Raw genomic sequence first — 20,474 nt, 5'->3', positions numbered from 1 at the left:
CAGAGGATGTTGGCAATTTGATCTCTGGTTCCTCTGCGTTTTCTAAAACCAGCTTGAACATCAGGAAGTTCACGGTTCACATATTGCTGAAGCCTGGCTTGGAGAATTTTGAGCATTACTTTACTAGCGTGTGAGATGAGTGCAATTGTGCGGTAGTTTGAGCATTCTTTGGCATTGCCTTTCTTTTAGGTAGATATATTTGTAAGTATTTTATTCTTTTTGTTGCAATGGTGAATGGAATGGTTTCCTTAATTTCTCTTTCAGTTTTCTCATTGTTAGTGTATAGGAATGCAAAGGATTTCTGTGTGTTAATTTTATATCCTGCAACTTTACTATATTCATTGGTTAGCTCTAGTAATTTTCTGGTGGAGTCTTTAGGGTGTTCTATGTAGAAAATCATGTCATCTACAAACAGGGAGAGTTTTACTTCTTCTTTTCGATTCTGGATTCCTTTTATTTCTGTTTCTTCTCTGATTGCTGTGGCTAAAACTTCCAAAACTATGTTGAATAGAAGTGGTGAGAGTAGACACCATTGTCTTATTCCTGATTTTAGGGGAAATGCTTTCAGTTTTTCAGCATTGAGGATAGTGTTTGCTGTGGGTTTATCATATATGGCTTTTATTATGTTGAGGTATGTTCCTTCTATGCCTGCTTTCTGGAGGGTTTTTATCATAAGTGGAGGCTGAGTTTTGTCAAAGGCTTTCTCTGCATCTATTGTGATAATCATATGGTTTTTATTTTTCAATTTGTTAATGTGGTGTATCACACTGATTTATTTGTGAATATTGAAGAATCCTTGTGTTTCTGAGATAAAGCCCACTTGGTCATGATATATGATCTTTTTAATATGTTCTTGGATTCTGTTTGCTAGAATTTTGTTAAAGATTTTTGCATCTACGTTCATCAGTGATATTGGCCTGTAGTTTTCTTTTTCTGTGGCATTATTATCTGATTTGGGTATTAGGGTGATGGTGGCCTCATAGAATGAGTTTGGAAGTTTACCTTCCTCTGCAATTTTCTGGAAGAATTTGAGTAGGATAGGTATTAGCTCGTCTGTAAATTTTTGGTAGAATTCAGCTGTGAAGCCGTCTTGTCCTGGGCTTTTGTTTGTTGGAAGATTTCTGATTACAGTTTCGATTTCTGTGCTTGTGATGAGTCTATTTCTTCCTGGTTCAGTTTTGGAAAGTTATACTCTTCTAAGAATTTGTCCATTTCTTCCAAGTTGTCCATTTTATTGGCATATAGTTGCTAATAGTAGTCTCTTATGATCCTTTGTATTTCTGTTGTGATTTCTCCATTTCATTTCTAATTTGTTGATTTGATTCTTCTGCCTTTTTTCCTTGATGAGTCTGGCTAATGGTTTGTCTATTTTATTTATTTTCTCAAAGAACCAGCTTTTAGCTTTGTTGATTTTTGCTATGGTCTCCTTTGTTTCTTTTTCATTTATTTCTGCCCTAATTTTTAGGATTTCTTTCCTTCTATTAACCCTGGGGTTCTTCATTTCTTCATTTACTAGTTGCTTTAGGTGTAGAGTTAGGTTATTTACTTGATTTTTCTCTTGTTTCTTGAAGTAACTTTGTATTGCTATGAACCTTCCCCTTAGCACTGCTTTTACTGAATACCATAGGTTTTGGATTGTTGTGTTTTCATTTTCATTTGTTTCTGTGGATATTTTTATTTCTTTTTTGATTTCTTCTATGATTTGTTGGTTATTCAGAACCGTGTTGTTTATCCTCCATATGTTTGTATTTTTAATAGTTTTTTCCCCCTGTAGTTGACATCTAATCTTACCATGTTATGATCGGAAAAGATGCTTGAATAGATTTCAATTTTTTGGAATTTACCAAGGCTAGATTTATGGCCCAGGATGTGATCTATCCTGAAGAAGGTTCCGTGTGTACTTGAGAAAAAGGTGAAATACATTGTTTTGGGCTGAAATGTCCTATAGATATTAATTAGGTCTAACTGGTCCATTGCATCATTTACAGTTTGTATTTCCTTGCTAATTTTCTATTTAGTTGATCTATCGGAGAAGGCAATGGCATCCCACTCCAGTACTCTTGCCTGGAAAATCCCATGGACGGAGGAGCCTGGAAGGCTGCAGTCCATGGGGGTCGCTGAGGGTCGGACATGACTGAGCGACTTCACTTTCACTTTTCACTTTCATGCATTGGAGAAGGAAATGGCAACCCACTCCAGTGTTCTTGCCTGGAGAATCCCAGGGATGGGGGAGCCTGGTGGGCTGCTGTCTATGGGGTTGCACAGAGTCGGACACGACTGAAGTGACTTAGCAGCAGGGGCAGATCCATAGGTGTGAGTGGGGTATTAAAGTCTCCCACTATTATTGTGTTACTGTTAATTTCCCCTTTCATACTTTAAGCATTTGCCTTACATATTGCAGTGTGCCTATGTTGGGTGCATCACTTCAGTTCAGTTGCTCAGTTGTGTCTGACTCTTTGTGACCCCATGAATTGCAGCACGCCAGGCCTCCCTGTCCATCACCAACTCCTGGAGTTCACTCAAACTCATGTCCATCGGGTCGGTGATGCCATCCAGCCATCTCATTCTCTCTCGTCCCCTTCTCCTCCTGCCCCCAATCCCTCCCAGCATCAGAGTCTTTTCCAACGAGCCAACTCTTCGCATGAGGTGGCCAAATTACTGGAGTTTCAGCTTTAGCATCAGTCCTTCCAAAAAACACCCGGGACTGATCTCCTTTAGAATGGACTGGTTGGATCTCCTTGCAGTCCAAGGGACTCTCAAGAGTCTTCTCCAACACCACACTTCAAAAGCATCAATTCTTTGGCGCTCAGCTTTCTTCACAGTCCAACTCTCCCATCCATACATGACCACTGGAAAAACCATAGCCTTGACTAGATGGACCTTTGTTGGCAAAGTAATGTCTCTGCTTTTGAATATGCTATCTAGGTTGGTCATAACTTTCCTTCCAAGGAGTAAGTGTCTTTTAATTTCGTGGCTGCAATCACCATCTGCAGTGATTTTGGAGCCCCAGAAAATAAAGTCTGACACTATTTCCACTGTTTCCCCATCTATTTCCCATGAAGTGATGGGACCAGATGGCATGATCTTAATTTTCTGAATGTTGAGCTTTAAAACCAACTTTTTCACTCTCCTCTTTAACTTTCATCAAGAGGCTCTGTAGTTCCTCTTCACTTTCTGCCATAAGGGTGGTGTCATCTGCATATCTGAGGTTATTGATATTACTCCCAGCAATCTTGATTCCAGTTTGTGCTTCTTCCAGCCCAGAATTTCTCATGAGGTGCTCTGCATATAAGTTAAATAAGCAGGGTGACAATATACAGCCTTGACGAACTCCTTTTCCTATTTGGAACCAGTCTGTTGTTCCATGTCCAGTTCTAACTGTTGCTTCCTGACCTGCATACAGGTTTCTTAAGAGGCAGGTCAGGTGATCTGGTATTCCCATCTCTTGAAGAATTTTCCACAGTTTATTGTGATCCACACAGCCAAAGGCTTTGGCATAGTCAATAAAGCAGAAATAGATGTTTTTCTGGAACTCTCTTGCTTTTTCGATAATCCAGTGGATGTTGGCAATTTGATCTCTGGTTCCTCTGCCTTTTCTGAAACCAGCTTGAACATCAGGAAGTTCACGGTTCACATATTGCTGAAGCCTGGCTTGGAGAATTTTGAGCATTACTTTACTAGCGTGTGAGATGAGTGCAATTGTGCGGTAGTTTGAGCATTCTTTGGCATTGCCTTTCTTTGGGATTGGAATGAAAACTGACCTTTTCCAATCCTGTGGCTACTCCTGAGTTTTCCAAATTTTCTGGCATATTGAGTGCAGCACTTTCACAGCATCATCTTTTAGGATTGGAAATAGCTCAACTGGAATTCCATCACCTCCACTAGCTTTGTTCGTAGTGATGCTTTCTAAGGCCCACTTGACTTCACATTCCAGGATGTCTGGCTCTAGGTGAGTGATCACACCATCGTGATTATCTTGGTCATGAAGATCTTTTTTTGTACAATTATTCTGTGTATTCTTGCCACCTCTTCTTAATATCTTCTGCTTCTGTTAGGTCCATACAGTTTCTGTCCTTTATCAAGCCCATCTTTGCATGAAATGGTCCCTTGGACTGAGGTTCATGACATTGTACAGGAGACAGGGATAAAGACCATCCCCATGGAAAAGAAATGCAAAAAAGCAAAATGGCTGTCTGGGGAGGCCTTACAAATAGCTATGAAAAGAAGAGAAGTGGAAAGCAAAGGAGAAAAGGAAAGATATAAACATCTGAATGCAGAGTTCCAAAGAATAGCAAGAAAAGATAAGAAAGCCTTCCTCAGTGATCAATGCAAAGAAATAGAGGAAAATAACAAAATGGGAAAGACTAGAGATCTCTTCAAGAAAATTAGAGATACCAAGGGAACATTTCATGCAAATGTATAATTGTAATATCTTCTTCTTGGATTGATCCTTTGATCATTATGTAGTATCCTTCTTTGTCTCTTTTCAAAGCTTGTATTTCAAAGTCTGTTTTATCTGATCTGAGTATGATCATTATGTAGTGCCCTTCTTTTCTCTTTTCACAGCCTTTATTTAAAAGTCTGTTTTATCTGATCCGAGTATTGCTACTCCTGTTTTCTTTCAGTCTCCATTTGCATGAAATATCTTTTTCCAGGCCTTCATTTTCAGTCTGTATGTGTCCCTTGTTTTGAGGTAGGTCTCTTGTAGACAGCATATATAGCAGTCTTGTGTTTGTATCTATTCAGCCAGTCTCTGTCTTTTGGTTAGGGTTTCAACCCATTTACATTTAAGGTAATTATTGATAAGTATGATCCTGTTATCATTTACTTTGTTGTTTTGGGTTCAAGTTTATAAACCTTTTCTATGTTTCCTGTCTAGAGAAGATCCTTTAGCATTTGTTAAAGGGCTGGTTTGGTGCTGCTGAATTCTCTCAGCTTTTTCTTGTCTGTAAAGCTTTTGATTTCTCCATATTTGAATGAGATCCTTGCTGGGTGCAGTAATCTGGATTGTAGATTTTTCTATTTCATCAATTTAAGTATGTTCTGCCATTCCCTTCTGGCCTGAAGAGTTTCTATTGAAAGATCAGTTTTAAAGGTTGTTGTTGAACCATGGAAAAGACGCCGGGATTCCTGGCCTCTGGAGGAGAAGAATTCAATCTGGAGCCAGAGACGAAGCTTGATTGCTCAGAGCTTTGTGTAATAAAGTTTTTTTTTAAGTATAAAGGAGATAGAGAAAGCTTCTGACTTAGGCATCAGAAGGGGTATAAAAAGTACCCTCTTGCTAGTGTTAGCCATGGAGTTATATACTCTCTAATTAGTTATTACAGTGAATCAAAAGAATGTCTGGAGGTTGTAAAGACCTCACTAGACCTACTCCCATAATTTACACCTTAAGATAATAGGATTAGCCAGAAGGTTTTTTCCAGAGACTGTCCTCAAGCAGGATACATTATTGTTATATAATCCTAAGGAATGTAGAGGGACAAAAAAGTTTGTCCTTTTTTCCTCCTTGAGAACTCCAGACCCCTCTCTCCTTGGGGACCCCTGGACTTCTTATCAATCTGCCTAGGAACTGACTCTCTCAAGCTGTTATCCTTATTGGAATCCCGTTGTGTGTTATTTGTTGTTTTTCCCTTGTTGCTTTTAATATTTGTTTTTTGTGTTTGACCTTCATTAATTTGATTAATATGTGTCTTGGGGTGTTTTGCCTTGGGTTTATCCTGTTTGGGACTCTCTGGGTTTCTTGGACTTGGGTGGCTATTTCCTTCCCATTTTAGGGAAGTTTTCAACGATTATCTCCTCAAGTATTTTCTCATGGCCTTTATTTTTGTCTTCTTCTTCTGGGACTCCTATGATTCAAATGTTGGGGTGTTTAATATTGTCTCAGAGGTCTTTGAGGTTGTCCTCATTTCTTTTAATTCTTTTTTCTTTTTTCCTCTCTGCTTCATTTATTTCCACCATTGTATCTGCCACCTCACTTATCCTATCTTCTGCCTCAGTTATTCTACTGTTGGTTCCCTCCAGAGTGTTTTTGATCTCAGTTATTGCATTATTCTGGAGAAGGCAATGGCACCCCACTCCAGTACTCTTGCCTGGAAAATCCCATGGATGGAGGAGCCTGGTAGGCTGCAGTCCATGGGGTTGCTAAGAGTAGGACACGACTGAGCGACTTCACTTTCACTTTTCACTTTCATGCGTTGGAGAAGGAAATGGCAACCCACTCCAGTGTTCTTGCCTGGAGAATCCCAGGGATGGGGGAGCCTGATGGGCTGCCGTCTATGGGGGTCGCACAGAGTCAGACATGACTGAAGCGACTTAGCAGTAGCAGCAGCATTGCATTATTCATTATTGATTGACTCTTTTTAGTTCTTCTAGGTCCTTGTTAAGCCTTTCTTGCATCTTCTCAATCCTTGTGTCCAGACTATTTATCTGTAACTCCAATTTGTTTTCAAGATTTTGGATAATCTTTACTATCATTATTCTAAATTCTTTTTCAGGCAGACTCCCTATCTCCTCCTCTTTTGTTTGGTTTCATGGGCATTTATCATGTTCCTTTACCTGCTTAATATTTCTCTGCTTTTCATCTTGTTTAGATTTCTGTGTTTGGGGTGGCCTTTTGTATGCTGGAAGTTTGTGGTTCCCCTTTATTGTGGAGATTCCTCCCTGTGGGTGAGGTTGGAAGAGTGGCCTGTCAAGGTTTCCTGGTTATGGAAGCTTGCGTTGGTGTTCTGATGGGTGGAGCTGGATCTCTTCTCTCTGGAGTGCAATGAAGTGCCCAGTAGTGAGTTTTGAGGTGTCCATGGGTTTGGTGTGACTTTTGGCCACTCGTATTTTAATGCTCAGGGTTATGTTCCTGCATTGTTGGAGAATTAGCATGGTATGTCTTGCTCTGAAACTTGTTGGCTCTTGGGTGGAGCTTGGTTTCAGTGTAGGTATGGAGGCTTTCAGATGAGCTCTTGTCAATTAATGTTCCCTGGAGTCAGGAGTTTTCTGGTGTTCTCAAGTTTTGGATTTAAGCCTCCTGCCTCTGGCTTTCAGTCTTATTCTTGCAGTAGCCTCAAGACTTCTCCATCCATACAGCACTGATGATACAACATCTAGGTTAATGGTGAAAAGATTCTCCACAGTGAGGGATATCCAGAGAGGTTCACGGAGTTACATAGAGAAGAGAAGAAGGAAGAGGGAGATAGAGGTGACCAAGAGGACAATAGGGGAAATCAAAAGGGGAGAGAGCAATATAGCCAGTAATCAATTCCATATGTGCTCTCCACAGTCTGGACAACTCAAGAGAGATTCACGGAGTTACATAGAGAAAAGAAGAGAGAGGAAGGAAATCGAGGTGGCCAGGAGGAGAAGAAGGGAAGTCAAAAGCAGAGAGACAGATATAGCTAGTAATCAGTTCCCTAAGTGTTCTCCACAGCCTGGAACACCCAAAGAGATTCACAGAGTTGGGTAGTGAAGAGAAGGGTGAGGGAGGAGATAGAGGTGACCTGGGTGAGAAAAAGGAGAGTCAAAAGGGAGAGAGCAATCAAGCCAGTAATCACACCCCTAAGTAAAAATGGGCACTGAAGATGGGATTCTGAAAGGTACAAAATTGGTAACAAATACCGAAAAGCAAAGATTAAAAATCTAGAGGTTAGATTCTCAAAAATACAATATTAAAAAAACAAAACAAAATCACAAAAATTATAAAATATATATATATGAAATTTGATTTTAAAATGGGGTCTTTTTTTGCAAGGTAATAGTAGGTTATAAAATGAAAATTAAAGGAGTAATAAAGAACTTAAAAATTAACAAATGAAAATAGTAAAATATATCTAGGAATTTCTCTGGAGCTATTGAGGGCAGTGTGGGGTCAGTTCAGTTTCAGATAGTTCCTTGTTCCATCTTATACTTCTTCTCAAGGTCTATAGGCCCCTTCCAACGTAATCAATGCTAACGACAGGGTTTTAATCTGTTGCACCTGTCACTTCCAAAGCAGTTCCCTCTTCTTTGTTTATTTTGGCTTCCTCTGTTTGCAAGTCTTTTCAGTGTCTGATTTATGCCCTGACACAAGGGGGCAAAAGTGGTCATTTATTTAAGCTCACTTGTTCAGTTGTGCTGCGGGGAGGGATGAACACTGCTAACAAACATCACTGGCACGAGTGGGGAGTGCTTGCAGTGTCTGGGCCACACTGGGTTTGCCCCCACTCATGGGGTGTGTGCTTTCAAGGTCTACACTGCTCAGGCTCCAGGTTTCTCTGTGTGGGAACTGTCTAAAGCAGGCCCTGGGTTGTGTGTACTTCCCAGGTCTAAGCCACTCAGGTTCAGATTCTCAGGTACTCCACAAAGGCACAGACTCGGTTGGGCCTGTGTTTTGTGCCCTTCCCAGGTCTGAGCAGCTCTGGTGGCTAGGTACTTGGCGAGTGCATTCTCCCAGGTGGACAGTGCATCTTATCACCTCCCCAGTCCCAGCTCCTCGGTTTCCTGGGTGTGCAGCAAGAGTGCCGTCTCAGGTGTGCTGTGTGTCTCCTCTGGGGGGCTGATCTCTGACTGAGACCCTCCTGGCAGATGTCAACCATCCAGGATCCCAGGAAGACTTGGTTAGCAACTGGGAGCCTGCTCACAATTTGGTGGAGGATGCACCCCACTCCACTACTCTTGCCTGGAAAATCCCATGGATGGAGGAGCCTGGAAGGCTGCAATCCATGGGGTCGCTGAGGGTCAGACACGACTGAGCGACTTCACTTTCACTTTTGACTTTCATGCATTGGAGAAGGAAATGGCAACCCACTCCAGTGTTCTTGCCTGGAGAATCCCAGGGACGAGAGAGCCTGGTGGGCTGCCATCTCTGGGGTCGCATAGAGTCGGACACGACTGAAGCGATTTAGCAGCAGCAGCAGCAGCAGCAGCAGCAGCAGCTGTCTCTGCGGCCGAGATTGCCCCTTGCCTTCTGGCTCTGGCTGTCACCTGCCTGCCTCTCTGCCTCCAGCAGGAGGAGGGGCCGGTCTGCAGTCAGCTAGCTCTCCTCTGGTATTCACTCAATCTTTTGTTCTGTGAGCGGGCCAGGCTGTGCCTTACTCTCTCTCTCTTTTTTTCCTTCTCTCTATCCCACAGCTTGGGTTGCTATCTCACGTTAGCTCCCTCAGATTGTCCTCAGGGCATTCAGGACTGGTTCTTACTCTAAGCATGCATCCAGCACCTCCCTGTTCAGCCCCCACTCATTGTTGATGGACGCGAGTGTCTGGGCTACTTCTCCACTGGGAGTTGAGGTTAAGCGGGTAATCTGTGGGTTTTTTGTTTTTGTTTTTTCCTCCCGGCTATGTTGCCCTCTGAGATTCCAAAACTCCCCACAGACCCGCCAGTGAGAGGGTTTCCTGGCGTTTGGAAACTTCTTCTCCTTCACAACTCCCTCCCTGGGGTGGATCGCCATCCCTAACTCTTTTGTCTCTCTTTTTATCTTTTATATTTTGTCCTACCTCCTTTCGAAGAGAATGTGCTGCCTTTTGGGGGACCTGGTGTCCTCCACCAGCATTCAGAAGTTGTTTTGTGGAATTTACTCAGCGTTCAAATGATCTTTTGATAAATTTGTGAGGGAAAAGTGGTCTCCCCATCCTATTCCTCTGCCATCTTTGACCTGGCTCTGAGTGAACTTTAAAATGGATGGTAACTGGGTGAATTTAATTCAGATGACCATTATATTTACTACTGTGGGCAAGCATCCATAGAAGAAGTGGAGTAGCCCTCACAATCAACAAGAGAGTCTGAAATGCAGTAACTGGTTGTGTATTGATGATCCTGTTTGTGACACAACTTACCTTGCTATTCACACTGTCTGCACTGTTCGTTGAACCCAAGGTAGACAAGGTGCAAGCAGGGAAGCTGGAAGAAAAATCAAAGAGCCATAGCAAGCACAGACATGTTTATTCCCTCCTGGCTGATGCAGCAGCCGAAACAGTAGCCATAGTATAACCTAACATAACACAACCTCTCTCCTGGCTGGCACGGCAGCCATGAACAGATTCCTCTCCTTGCTGATGCAACAGCTGTAGCAGTAGGCACACTATATTCTCTCCTCCAGTGGCTGACCCAATGGACACAGCAGTGATGCAGCAGTAAATGCCACCACTTTCTAGGTGGAACTCATATATCCCTGCAGCACAAAGTATCCCATGACCAAGCAAGTACCTCATGATGTACACACACAGTGCTATAAGTGATCTCAGTTGTTACATAATCATTATTTACAAAACATGGGTGAGAAAGCCTGAACACACCATCTTGGCTAATTTGGCTAATTTGATCTCTCCCCACAGAGAACAGTCTCAAAAACTATAGAATGATCCCAATTTGTTTCCAAGGCAAACCATTCGACATCATAGTAATCCAAGTCTATTCCCCAAGCACTGATGTCAAAGAAACTGAAGCTGATCAGTTCTATGAAGACCTACAAGACCTTCTAGAACTAACACCAAAAAAAAAAAAAAAAAAAGAAGAGGTCCTATACATCATAGGGGATTGGAATGCTAAAGTAGGAAGTCAAGAGATACCTGGAGTAACAGACAAGTTTGGCCTTGCAAAATGAAGCAAGGCAAAGGCTAACAGAATTCTGCCAATAGAATGCATTGGTCATAGCAAACACCCTTTTCCAACAACAGATGACTTTATACTTGGACATCATCAAAAGGTCAATACATAAATCAGATTGATTACATTCTTTGTAGCTGAAGATAAAGAAGCTATATACAGTCAGCAAACATAAGATCTGGAGTTGACTGACTCAGACCATTTTGCCTTATAGGAAAATTCAGGCTTAAATTGAAGAAAGTAGGGAAAAATCACTAAACCATTCAGGTATGACCTAAATAAAATCCCTTATGATTATACAGTTGAAGCAAGAGATTCAAGGGATTAGAACTGATAGAGTGCCTGAAGAACTATGAACAGAGATTCATAATTTTGTACAGGAGGTGATAATCAAAACCATCCCCAAGAAAAAGAAATACAAGAAGGCAAAATGATTGTCTGAGGAGGCCTTACAAATAGTTGAGAAAAGAAGAGAAGTGAAAGGCAAATGAGAAGGAGAAAGATACACCCAACAGAATGCAGAGTTCCAGAGAGTAGCAAGGAGAGATAAGAAAACCTTCCTCAGTGATCAATGCAAAGAAATAGAGGAAAACAATAGAATGGGAAAGACTAGAAATCTCTTCAAGAAAATTAGAGATACCAAGGGAACATTTCACGCAAAGATGGGCACAATAAAGGATAGAATCAGCAAGGACCTAACAGAATCAGATGAAATTAATAAGGGGTGTAAGAATGCACAGAAGAACTACATACAAAAAAGATCTTAATAACCCGGATAATCACGGTCGTGTGGTCACTAAATTAGAGCCAGACATCCTGGAATGTGAAGTCAAGTGTGCCTTAGGAAGCATCCCTATGAACAAAGCTAGTGGAGGTGATGGAATTCTAGCTGAGTTACTTAAAATCCTAAAAGTTGATGCTATTTAAGTGTTTCATTCAATAAGCCAGCAAATTTGGAAAATTTAGCAGTGGCCTCAGGACTGGAAAAGGTCAGTTTTCTTTCGAATCTTGAATAAAGTAAATGTCAAAGAATGTTCAAACTACTGTGCTATTGCACTCATTTCACATCCTAACAAGATTATGCTGAAAATCCTTCAAGTTAGGTTTCAGAGGTAACTGAACTGAGAACTTCCAGAGGTACAAACTGGATTTAGAAAAGGCAGAGGAACCAGAGATCAAATTGCCAACATCTGTTGGATCATAGAAAAAGAAGGGAATTCCACAAAACCATCTACTTCTGCTTCATTAACTGTGATAAAGCCTTTGACTATGTGGATCACAACAAACGGTGGAATACCAGACCACCGTAACTGTCTCCTGAGAAGCTGGTATATAGGACACAAAGCAACAGTTAGAATCAGACATGGAACAATGGACTGGTTCAAAACTGGGTACGTAATGAATATAGCATTATATCCCATTGCTTCATGGCAAATAGATGAGAAAAAGTGGAAACAGTGACAGATTTTATTTTCTTGGATTCCAAAATCACTATGGATAGTGACTGCAGCAGTGAAATTAAAAGATGCTTGCTCCTTAGAAGAAATGCTATGACAAACCTAGAGGGCATATTAAAAACAGAGACATCACTTTGCTGATAAACATCAGTTCAGTTCAGTTCAGTTGGGTTGTTCAGTCATGTTTGACTCTCTGCGACCCCATGGACTGCACCATGCCAGGCTTCCCTGTCCATCACCAACGCCCGGAGCTTGCTCAGTCAGACTCATGTGCATCAAGGTGGTGATGCCATCCAACCATCACATCCTCTGTCGGCCCCTTCTCTTCCTGCCTTCAATCTTTCCCAGCATCAGCGTCTTTTCCAATGAGTCAGTTCTTCCCATCAGGTGGCCAAAGTATTGGAGTTTCAGCCTCAGCAACAGTCCTTCCAATGAACATTCAGGATTGATTTCCTTTAAGATTGACTGGTTTTATCTCCTTGCAGTCCAATGGACTCTCAAGAGTCTTCTCCAACACCACAGTTCAAAAGCATCAATTCTTCATTGCTCAGCTTTCTTTATGGTCCAACTCTCACATCCATACATGATCACTGGAAAAACCATAGCCTTGGCTAGACTGACCTTTGTTGGCAAAGTAATGTGTCTGCTTTTTAATATGTTGTCTAGGCTGGTCTGGATTGGAAAAGGTCAGTTTTCATTTCAATCCCAAAGAAAGGCAATGCCAAAGAATGCTCAAGCTACTGAACAATAGCACTCATCTCACATGCTAGTAAAGTAATGCTCAAAATTCTCCAAGCCAGGCTTTAGCAATATGTGAATCAAGAACTTTCAGATGTTCCAGCTGGTTTTAGAAAAGGCAGAGGAATAATAGATCAAATTGCCAACATCTGCTGGATCATCAAAAAGCAAGAGAGTTCCAGAAAAACATCTATTTCTGCTTTATTGACTATGCCAAAGTCTTTGACAGTGTGGATCACAATAAACTGTGGAAAATTTTGAAAGAGATGGGAATGCCAGACCACCTGACCTGCCTCTTGAGAAATCTATATGCAGGTCGGGAAGCAACAGTTAGAAATGGACATGGAACAACAGACTGGTTCCAAATTGGGAGAGGAGTACATCAAGGCTGTATATTGTCACACTGCTTATTTAACTTATAGGCAGAGTACATCATGAGAAACACTGGGCTGGATGAAGCACAAGCTAGAATCCAGATTGCCAGGAGAAATTTCAATAACCTCAGATATGCAGATGACACCACCCTTATGGCAGAAAGCCCAAGAAGAACTAAAGACCCTCTTGATGAAAGTGAAAGAGGAGAGTGAATAAGTTGGCTTAAAGCTCAACATTCAGAAAATGAAGATCATGGCATCCAGTCCCATCACCTCATGGCAGATAGATGGGGAAACAGTGGAAAGAGTGTCAGACTTTATTTTTTGGGGCTCCAAAATCACTGCAGATGGTGACTGCAGCCATGAAATTAAAAGACGCTTACTCCCTGGGAAAAAAGTTATGACCAACCTAGACAGCGTGTTAAAAAGCAGAGACATTACTTTGCTGACAAAGGTCCGTCTAGTCAAGGCTATGGTTTTTCCAGGAGTCATGTATGGATGTGAGAGTTGGACTATAAAGAAAGCTGAGTGCCAAAGAATTGATGCTTTTGAATTGTAGTGTTGGAGAAGACTCTTGAGAGTCCCTTGGACTGCAAGGAGATCCAACTAGTCCGTGCTAAAGGAAATCAGTCCTGTATATTCATTGGAAGAAGTGAGGTTGAAGCTGAAACTCCAATACTTTGGCCACTTGTTGTGAAGAGCTGATTCATTGAAAAAGACCCTGATGCTGGGAAAGATTGAAAGCTGGAGGAGAAGGGGACGACAGAGGATGAGATGGTTGGATAGCATCACGAACTCAATGGACATGAGTTTGAGCAAGCTCCGGGAGTTGGTGATGATCAGTGAGGCTTGGCGTGCTGCAGTCCATGGGGTTGCAGAGTCAGACATGACTGAGTGACTGAACTGAACGGAACTAGTTTGGTCATAACGTTTCTTCCAAGGAGCAAGTGTCTTTTAATTTCACGGCTGCAGTCATAATTTTGAAGCCTGCAGTGATTTTGGAGCCCAAGAAAGTAGTCTGTCACTGTTTTCATTGTTTCCCCATCTATTTTCCATGAAGTGATGGGACCAGATGCCATGATCTTCATTTTTTTGAATTTTGAGTTTTATGCCAGCTTTTCACTCTCGTCTTTCACTTTCATCAAGAAGTTCTTTAGTTCCTCTTCACTGTCTGCCATAAGGGTGGTGTCATCTGTCTATCTGAGTTTATTGATTTCTTCCATCAATCTTGATTCCAGTTTGTGCTTCATCCAGCCCAGCCATGACGTACTCCTTTCCCGATTTGGACCCAGTCAGTTCTTGTCTGGTTCTAATTGTCGCTTCTTGACCTGCATACAGATTTCTCAGGAGGCAGGTAAGGTGGTCTGGTATTCCCATCTCTTGACTGATTTTCCACAGTTTGTTGTGATCCACACAGTCAAAGGCTTTAGCATAGTCAATGAAGCAGAAGTAGATGTTTTTCTGGAATTCTCTTGCTTTTTCTATGATCCGACAGATGTTTGCAACTTGATATCTGGTTCCTCTGCCTTTTCTAAATCCAGCTTGAACATTTGGAAGTTCTCAGTTCATGTACTGTTGAAGCCTGACTTGGAGAATTTTGAGCATTACTTTGCTAGCATGTGAGATGAGTGCAATTGTGTGGTACTTTGAACATTCTTTGGCATTGCCTTTCTTTGGGATTGGAGTGAAACCTGACCTTTTCCAGTTCTGTGACTACTGCTGAGTTTTCCAAATGTTGGCATATTGAGTGCAGCACTTAAATAGCATCATCTTATAGGATTTTATGCTTAAAGTCTATTTTGTCTATTATTAGTAGAGGTACTCCCATTTTCCTTTGATTATTCTTTGTGTAGAATATTGCTTTCTATCTTTTTACTTTCAATTTGGGGCTGTATCTTTGAATCTAAAGTGAATCTTTTGTTGACAGCATATAGATTAATCACATTTTAAAAAAATCCATTTTGCTACATATACCTTTAATTTCAGAAGTTAATTCATTTACAGTTAAAGTAATGACTGATAAGAAAGAATTTCTGTGGCAACTTTTCTGATATCTCCTTATGTTATACTCTTTTTGTTTCTCAGTTCCTCCAATACTGCCTTCTTTTGTGTTCCATTGATGGTTCATAGTGTACTATTGATTCTCTTCTCATTTCCTTTTCTGTACATTTTGTAGTTAGTTTCCTTAGTGGCTGCTTTGGGGATTAAAATTAACGTGTTAAATTTATAACAATGTAGTTTGAATTAATACCAGCTTCTCTTGAATAGAATACAGAAACTCTGCTCCTATATATCTCCATCCCTCCCATTTTAAAATTTATTTATTGTCACCAATTACATCCTTATACATGTGTACTCAGATAGATTTATAACCATTGTTTTATGTATTTGTATTTTGAATCATATAGGGAGAAAAAGAGGCATTGCAAACCAAAATACAAATATGCTATCTTATATTTACCTATCTAGTTACCTTTATCACTGTTTCTTAGCTCTTCATATGACTTTAACTTACTGTTTACATCTTTTCATTTCAGCCAGAACAATTCTCTTTAGCATTTATCATAGAGCATTGAACTCCCCCAGCTTTCATTTATTTGGAAATGTCTTAATTTTGCTTTCCGTTTTGAAGAATATTTTTCTAGATAAAAAATTCTTAGTTGTTGGTTTTTATTTTCTTTCAACGCTTTAAAAATGTCAACCTTCTGGAAGAGATCTATGAAGATCTATAAATCCAAAACAATTAAGAAAATAGTATATATTGATAATTACATTAAATTTAAATGGATTAAATGCACCAATCAAGCTAGGTGAATGAAAATATGTGCATGTATGCACTTCCACTTACCACATCACTCTACTTAACCCCCCATATTGTATGTAATTATTTTATACTGTTAGGTTAATCATGTTTCCATTATGGTTTGAAATTTAATTATCTTTTTTTTTTTTTGGTCTGGCTATTAATTGTGAAAACTGATAAACATCTTTTACTATTGTGATTAAGTAACTAGTACTCATTTAAATATTGTGTCATGATTGGTCAGTAGTAAAATAATAGAATTCTATATCACTAAAATTACCATTTAACAGGAAAACCTGTAATCACTTTTTAAAATATAGATGCATGTTAGAATTATCTTGGAATTTTTTTTGAAAAATACAAATGCCCAGGTATTGTTTTTTTCTTGGAAGCTCCAGATGTGATTCTAATGAGTAGCTGTATTTAAAAACAACTTGACTATATGATGATCTTTTGCTTTTATCTAGTTTGTTTCACTTTTTCTATTTTATAGTCAGTGCTTCCATTTCATTAAGTTATGTTTTCCAATTTTTCTCTCTTTTTTGGCTGTTCTTTCTCAAGCCTTTATCAGGTGTAGCAGAAAAACTTTTGTGTGTGTGTATAAAGTATAATATATAGTTTAGAAAACTTATTTTTGCTTAGCTAAAAATTTATGACTTTTTGGTTCCATTTGTTTGACTAAGTATGAATAGAATGCTACATCTCAATTTATATTTCCTCAAAATTGTGATATACTTCCATTATTCTGGCATCTAGTATTACTGCTAAAAGTCTAGAAAATTTATTATTTTAGTGATTAAAAAATGTTTTTTGAATGAGGCTTGAAAGTTCTAATCCAATTCTGAAAATATAAAGAAATACTATGTTGTAAAAAACAAGAGGAAATTAACATGTGATACAATATTATTAACTGAAGTACAGATTTTGTTCAAATTTCAGAAAATTTTATGCTAGAGTCCATTATTTGTTTTTGTACTTTATTCAAGATTCCACATTGTATTTGCATTGAACAACTTCATCTGCATGCAACAGATTCTGATAAATTCTCTTTTCACTTTTATTCTGTTACAAATACTTTCTAATTTTCCTTGTTAAAGCTTCTTAGATATACCCATAATTTAAAAGTAGACATTTAATTTCCAAATACATGGGGTTTTAAAAGTATCCTTGATATTAATTTCTCATTTTGACATTAATTTTTCATTTAAATGCTTTTTTCTCTGCAATCCGCCTTTGTGTTTTTTCAGTCTTTTAATCTTCTTGAGGTTTTCACTGGCCTATTCAAAGCTCTCTCTTGGTAAATGTCACTGTACTTGAAAATATGTGGCTTATTTTCAAATATCTTTTGATATTGATTTCTAACATCATTTCACAATGATGGAGCAGACTTGTATGATTTCAATACCTTTAGACCAAGAAATTTTTGCACCTTGTTTTATGTCCCTATATATGTTTCAGTGTCTCCTGGTTTAAAGTCTTTGGTAACTTGAACAGAATTTGTATCCTGCTGTTGTGTGAAAATTGTATAAATCTTAATTATATATTGAATTGGTTCTTAGTGCTTTTCAGGTCTATTATATCCTTCCACTTTTCTGTCTATCCATTCTATTATTTTTGAGAGTTTTATATTGAAACTCCAACTAAAAGTCTTAATTTATCTACTTAAATAATTAATTTTAATCTATAGTGAACCTGGAGAAGGCAATGGCACCCCACTCCAGTACTCTCGCCTGGAAAATCCCATGGACGGTGGAACCTGGTAGGCTACAGTCCATGGGGTCGCAAAGAGTCAGATACGACTGAGCGACTTCACTTTACTTTCACATAGTGAAACTACATGTAACTTTGTTGTGTATTTTCCAAGTCTCCTAAAATGTGTTATCATACTTTCATAATTTAAAAAGTAAAAAAACATTTTTTAAAATGTCAACCTTCTTGTCTTCATGCTTTTCAAAGGGAAATAACTTGTTAATTTTATTGAGGGTCTCATATGTGACAGTTCAGTTCAGTTCAGTCGCTCAGTCGTGTCTGACTCTTTGTGACCCCATGAACCACAGCACGCCAGCCCTCCCTGTCCATCACCAACTCCCTGAGTCCACCCAAAGCCATGTCCATTGAGTCGGTGATGCCATCCAACCATCTCACCCTCTGTCATCCCCTTCTCCTCCTGCCCCCAATCTTTCCCAGCATCAGGGTCTTTTCAAATGAGTCAGCTCTTCACATCAGGTGTCCAAAGTATTGGAGTTTCAGCTTCAACATCAGTCCTTCCAATGAACACCCAGGACTGATCTCCTTTAGGATGGACTGGTTGGATCTCCTTGCAGTCCAAGGGACTCTCAAGAGTCTTTTTCAACACCACAGTTCAAAAGCATCAATTCTTTGGAGCTCAGCTTTCTATCTTGCTGCTTTCAAGAATCTGTCTGTTTTTTGACAGTTTTGTTATGATGTGTGTCAGTGTGTATTTCTGAGTTTATCACACCTGGAATTTGTTGAGTTTCCTGAATGTATAGATTTATATATTTTTATTAAATTTGGTAAGTTTCTAACCATTATTTCCTCAGCTATTCTTTTTGCTCCTTGTACTTTCTGCTTCTGAGACATCTATAAATGCATATGTTGGTATGCTTTATGATGTCGCATAGGTCTCTTAAGAACTGCTAATTTTTCTTCATTCCGTTTTCTTTCTAAATGTGAGATACTTAGTTTATTTGAATTATTTTTAAATTCTCTGATTATTCTTTTGTTAGCTCAAATTTGCTTTTGTCCCCACTAACGAATTTTTCATTTGGATTCTGTACTTCTCACGGAGAAAGCAATGGCACCCCACTCCAGTACTCTTACCTGGAAATTCCCATGGATGGAGGAGCCTGGTAGACTGCAGTCCATGGGGTCACTGAGAGTTGGATACGACTGAGCGACTTCCCTTTCACTTTTTACTTTCATGCATTGGAGACGAAAATGGCAACCCACTCCAGTGTTCTTGCCTGGAGAATCCCAGGGACGGGGGAGCCTGGTGGGCTGCTGTCTATGGGGTTGCACAGAGTGGGACATGACTGAAGCGACTTAGCAGCAGCAGCATCACTTCTCATCTCTAAGTCCATTTTGGTGCCATTACAGAATATTATAGACTGGATGGCTTATAAACAAAATTTAGGGGAAATTTCCTGTCAGTCCAGTTTTTAGGACTCTGCACTTTCATTGCAAGGGACATGAGTTTGATCCCTGGTTGGGGAACTAAGATCCTGCAAGCTGTGCAGCATTTCTGAAAACAAACAAAATTTATATCTCACAGTTCTGGAGGGTGGAAGTCTGAGAGCAAGGTGTCAGCAGATTTGGTGACTGGCTTTATTTTTGGTTCATATCCTACCATCCTTTCACTATAACCTCACATGGTAACCTCACATGGTGGAAGGGGCAAGCAAGCTCTCTAAGATCTCTTTTATAAAGGCACTAATCCTATTCTTGGGGCTTCCCAGGTGGCTCAGTTGTAAAGAACTTGCCTGCCAATGCAGGAGATGCAGGTTTGATCCCTTGGTCAGGAAGATCCCCTGGAGGAGGAAATGGCAACCCACCTCAGTATTCTTGCCTGAAAAATCCCATGGATAGAGGAGCATGGTGAGCTACAGTCCACAGGGTCAAAAAGAATTCAGACATGACTGACATGCATGCAATCTTATTCATGAGGGCCCTCCTGTTCCTCAAAAGTTCTACCTGCCATTGGGCATTAGTTTTCAACAAGGATTTTGGGAAGACACAAACATTTAGTCTAATTTCTGTTTGGTTCCTTTTTATTATTTCTATTTCTTTATCAATATTCTCTATTTGTTGAGACACTCTTCTCCTAGTTTCCATTCACTCTTTGTCCATAATTTCCTTTTTTTCCTCTTTGAGTATGATTAAGACAGTTAAAGTTTTTGTCTAGTAATTCCAATATGTGTGCTTCCTTGGGGACATTTTCTGTTAAATTTTTTTTTTCTCATGAATAGGGCCTAGCTTTTTTTGGGGGGGGGGGCATATCTCATTTAAAAAAAAAGTTGTTATTTTTAAAAATGGGCATTTAAAATATTGTGAATACATGCTAAGTTGCTTCAGTCATGTCTGACTCTTTGCAACCCCATGGACTGTAGCCCACAAGACTCCTCAGTTCATGGGGTTCTCCAGGCAAGAATACTGGAGTGGGTTGCCATGTCCTTCTCCAGGGGATCTTCCCAACCCAGGGATCAAACCCTTTTTTTTGTGTCACTAGTACCACCTGGGAAGACCATTTTAAATATTTTGCTGTGGCAATTTGGAAATCAGATTCTACCTCTTCCTCTGGAATTTTTCTTGTTGCTTGCTTGCTGTGAGCTGTAAAGACTGTATTCTTTGTTATGTGTGGCCTCTCAAGAATCTGTTCCATTAAGTTAGGCATCAGCTAGTGGTTCAATAGAAATTTTTCTTCAAATACTTTGAGCTGAGAGAGAGAAGATAAAAGAAAAAAGAAGAACAAAATACTGTTCAGGTCTTTGCAGACTGTCTCTGTGTTGAGGTACC

Source organism: Bubalus kerabau, chromosome 1 (genome assembly GCF_029407905.1).
Source record: "Bubalus kerabau isolate K-KA32 ecotype Philippines breed swamp buffalo chromosome 1, PCC_UOA_SB_1v2, whole genome shotgun sequence".
Lineage (NCBI taxonomy): Eukaryota > Metazoa > Chordata > Mammalia > Artiodactyla > Bovidae > Bubalus > Bubalus kerabau.
The sequence above is the reverse complement of the archived record's forward strand: the minus strand, read 5'-3'. Positions refer to the sequence as shown.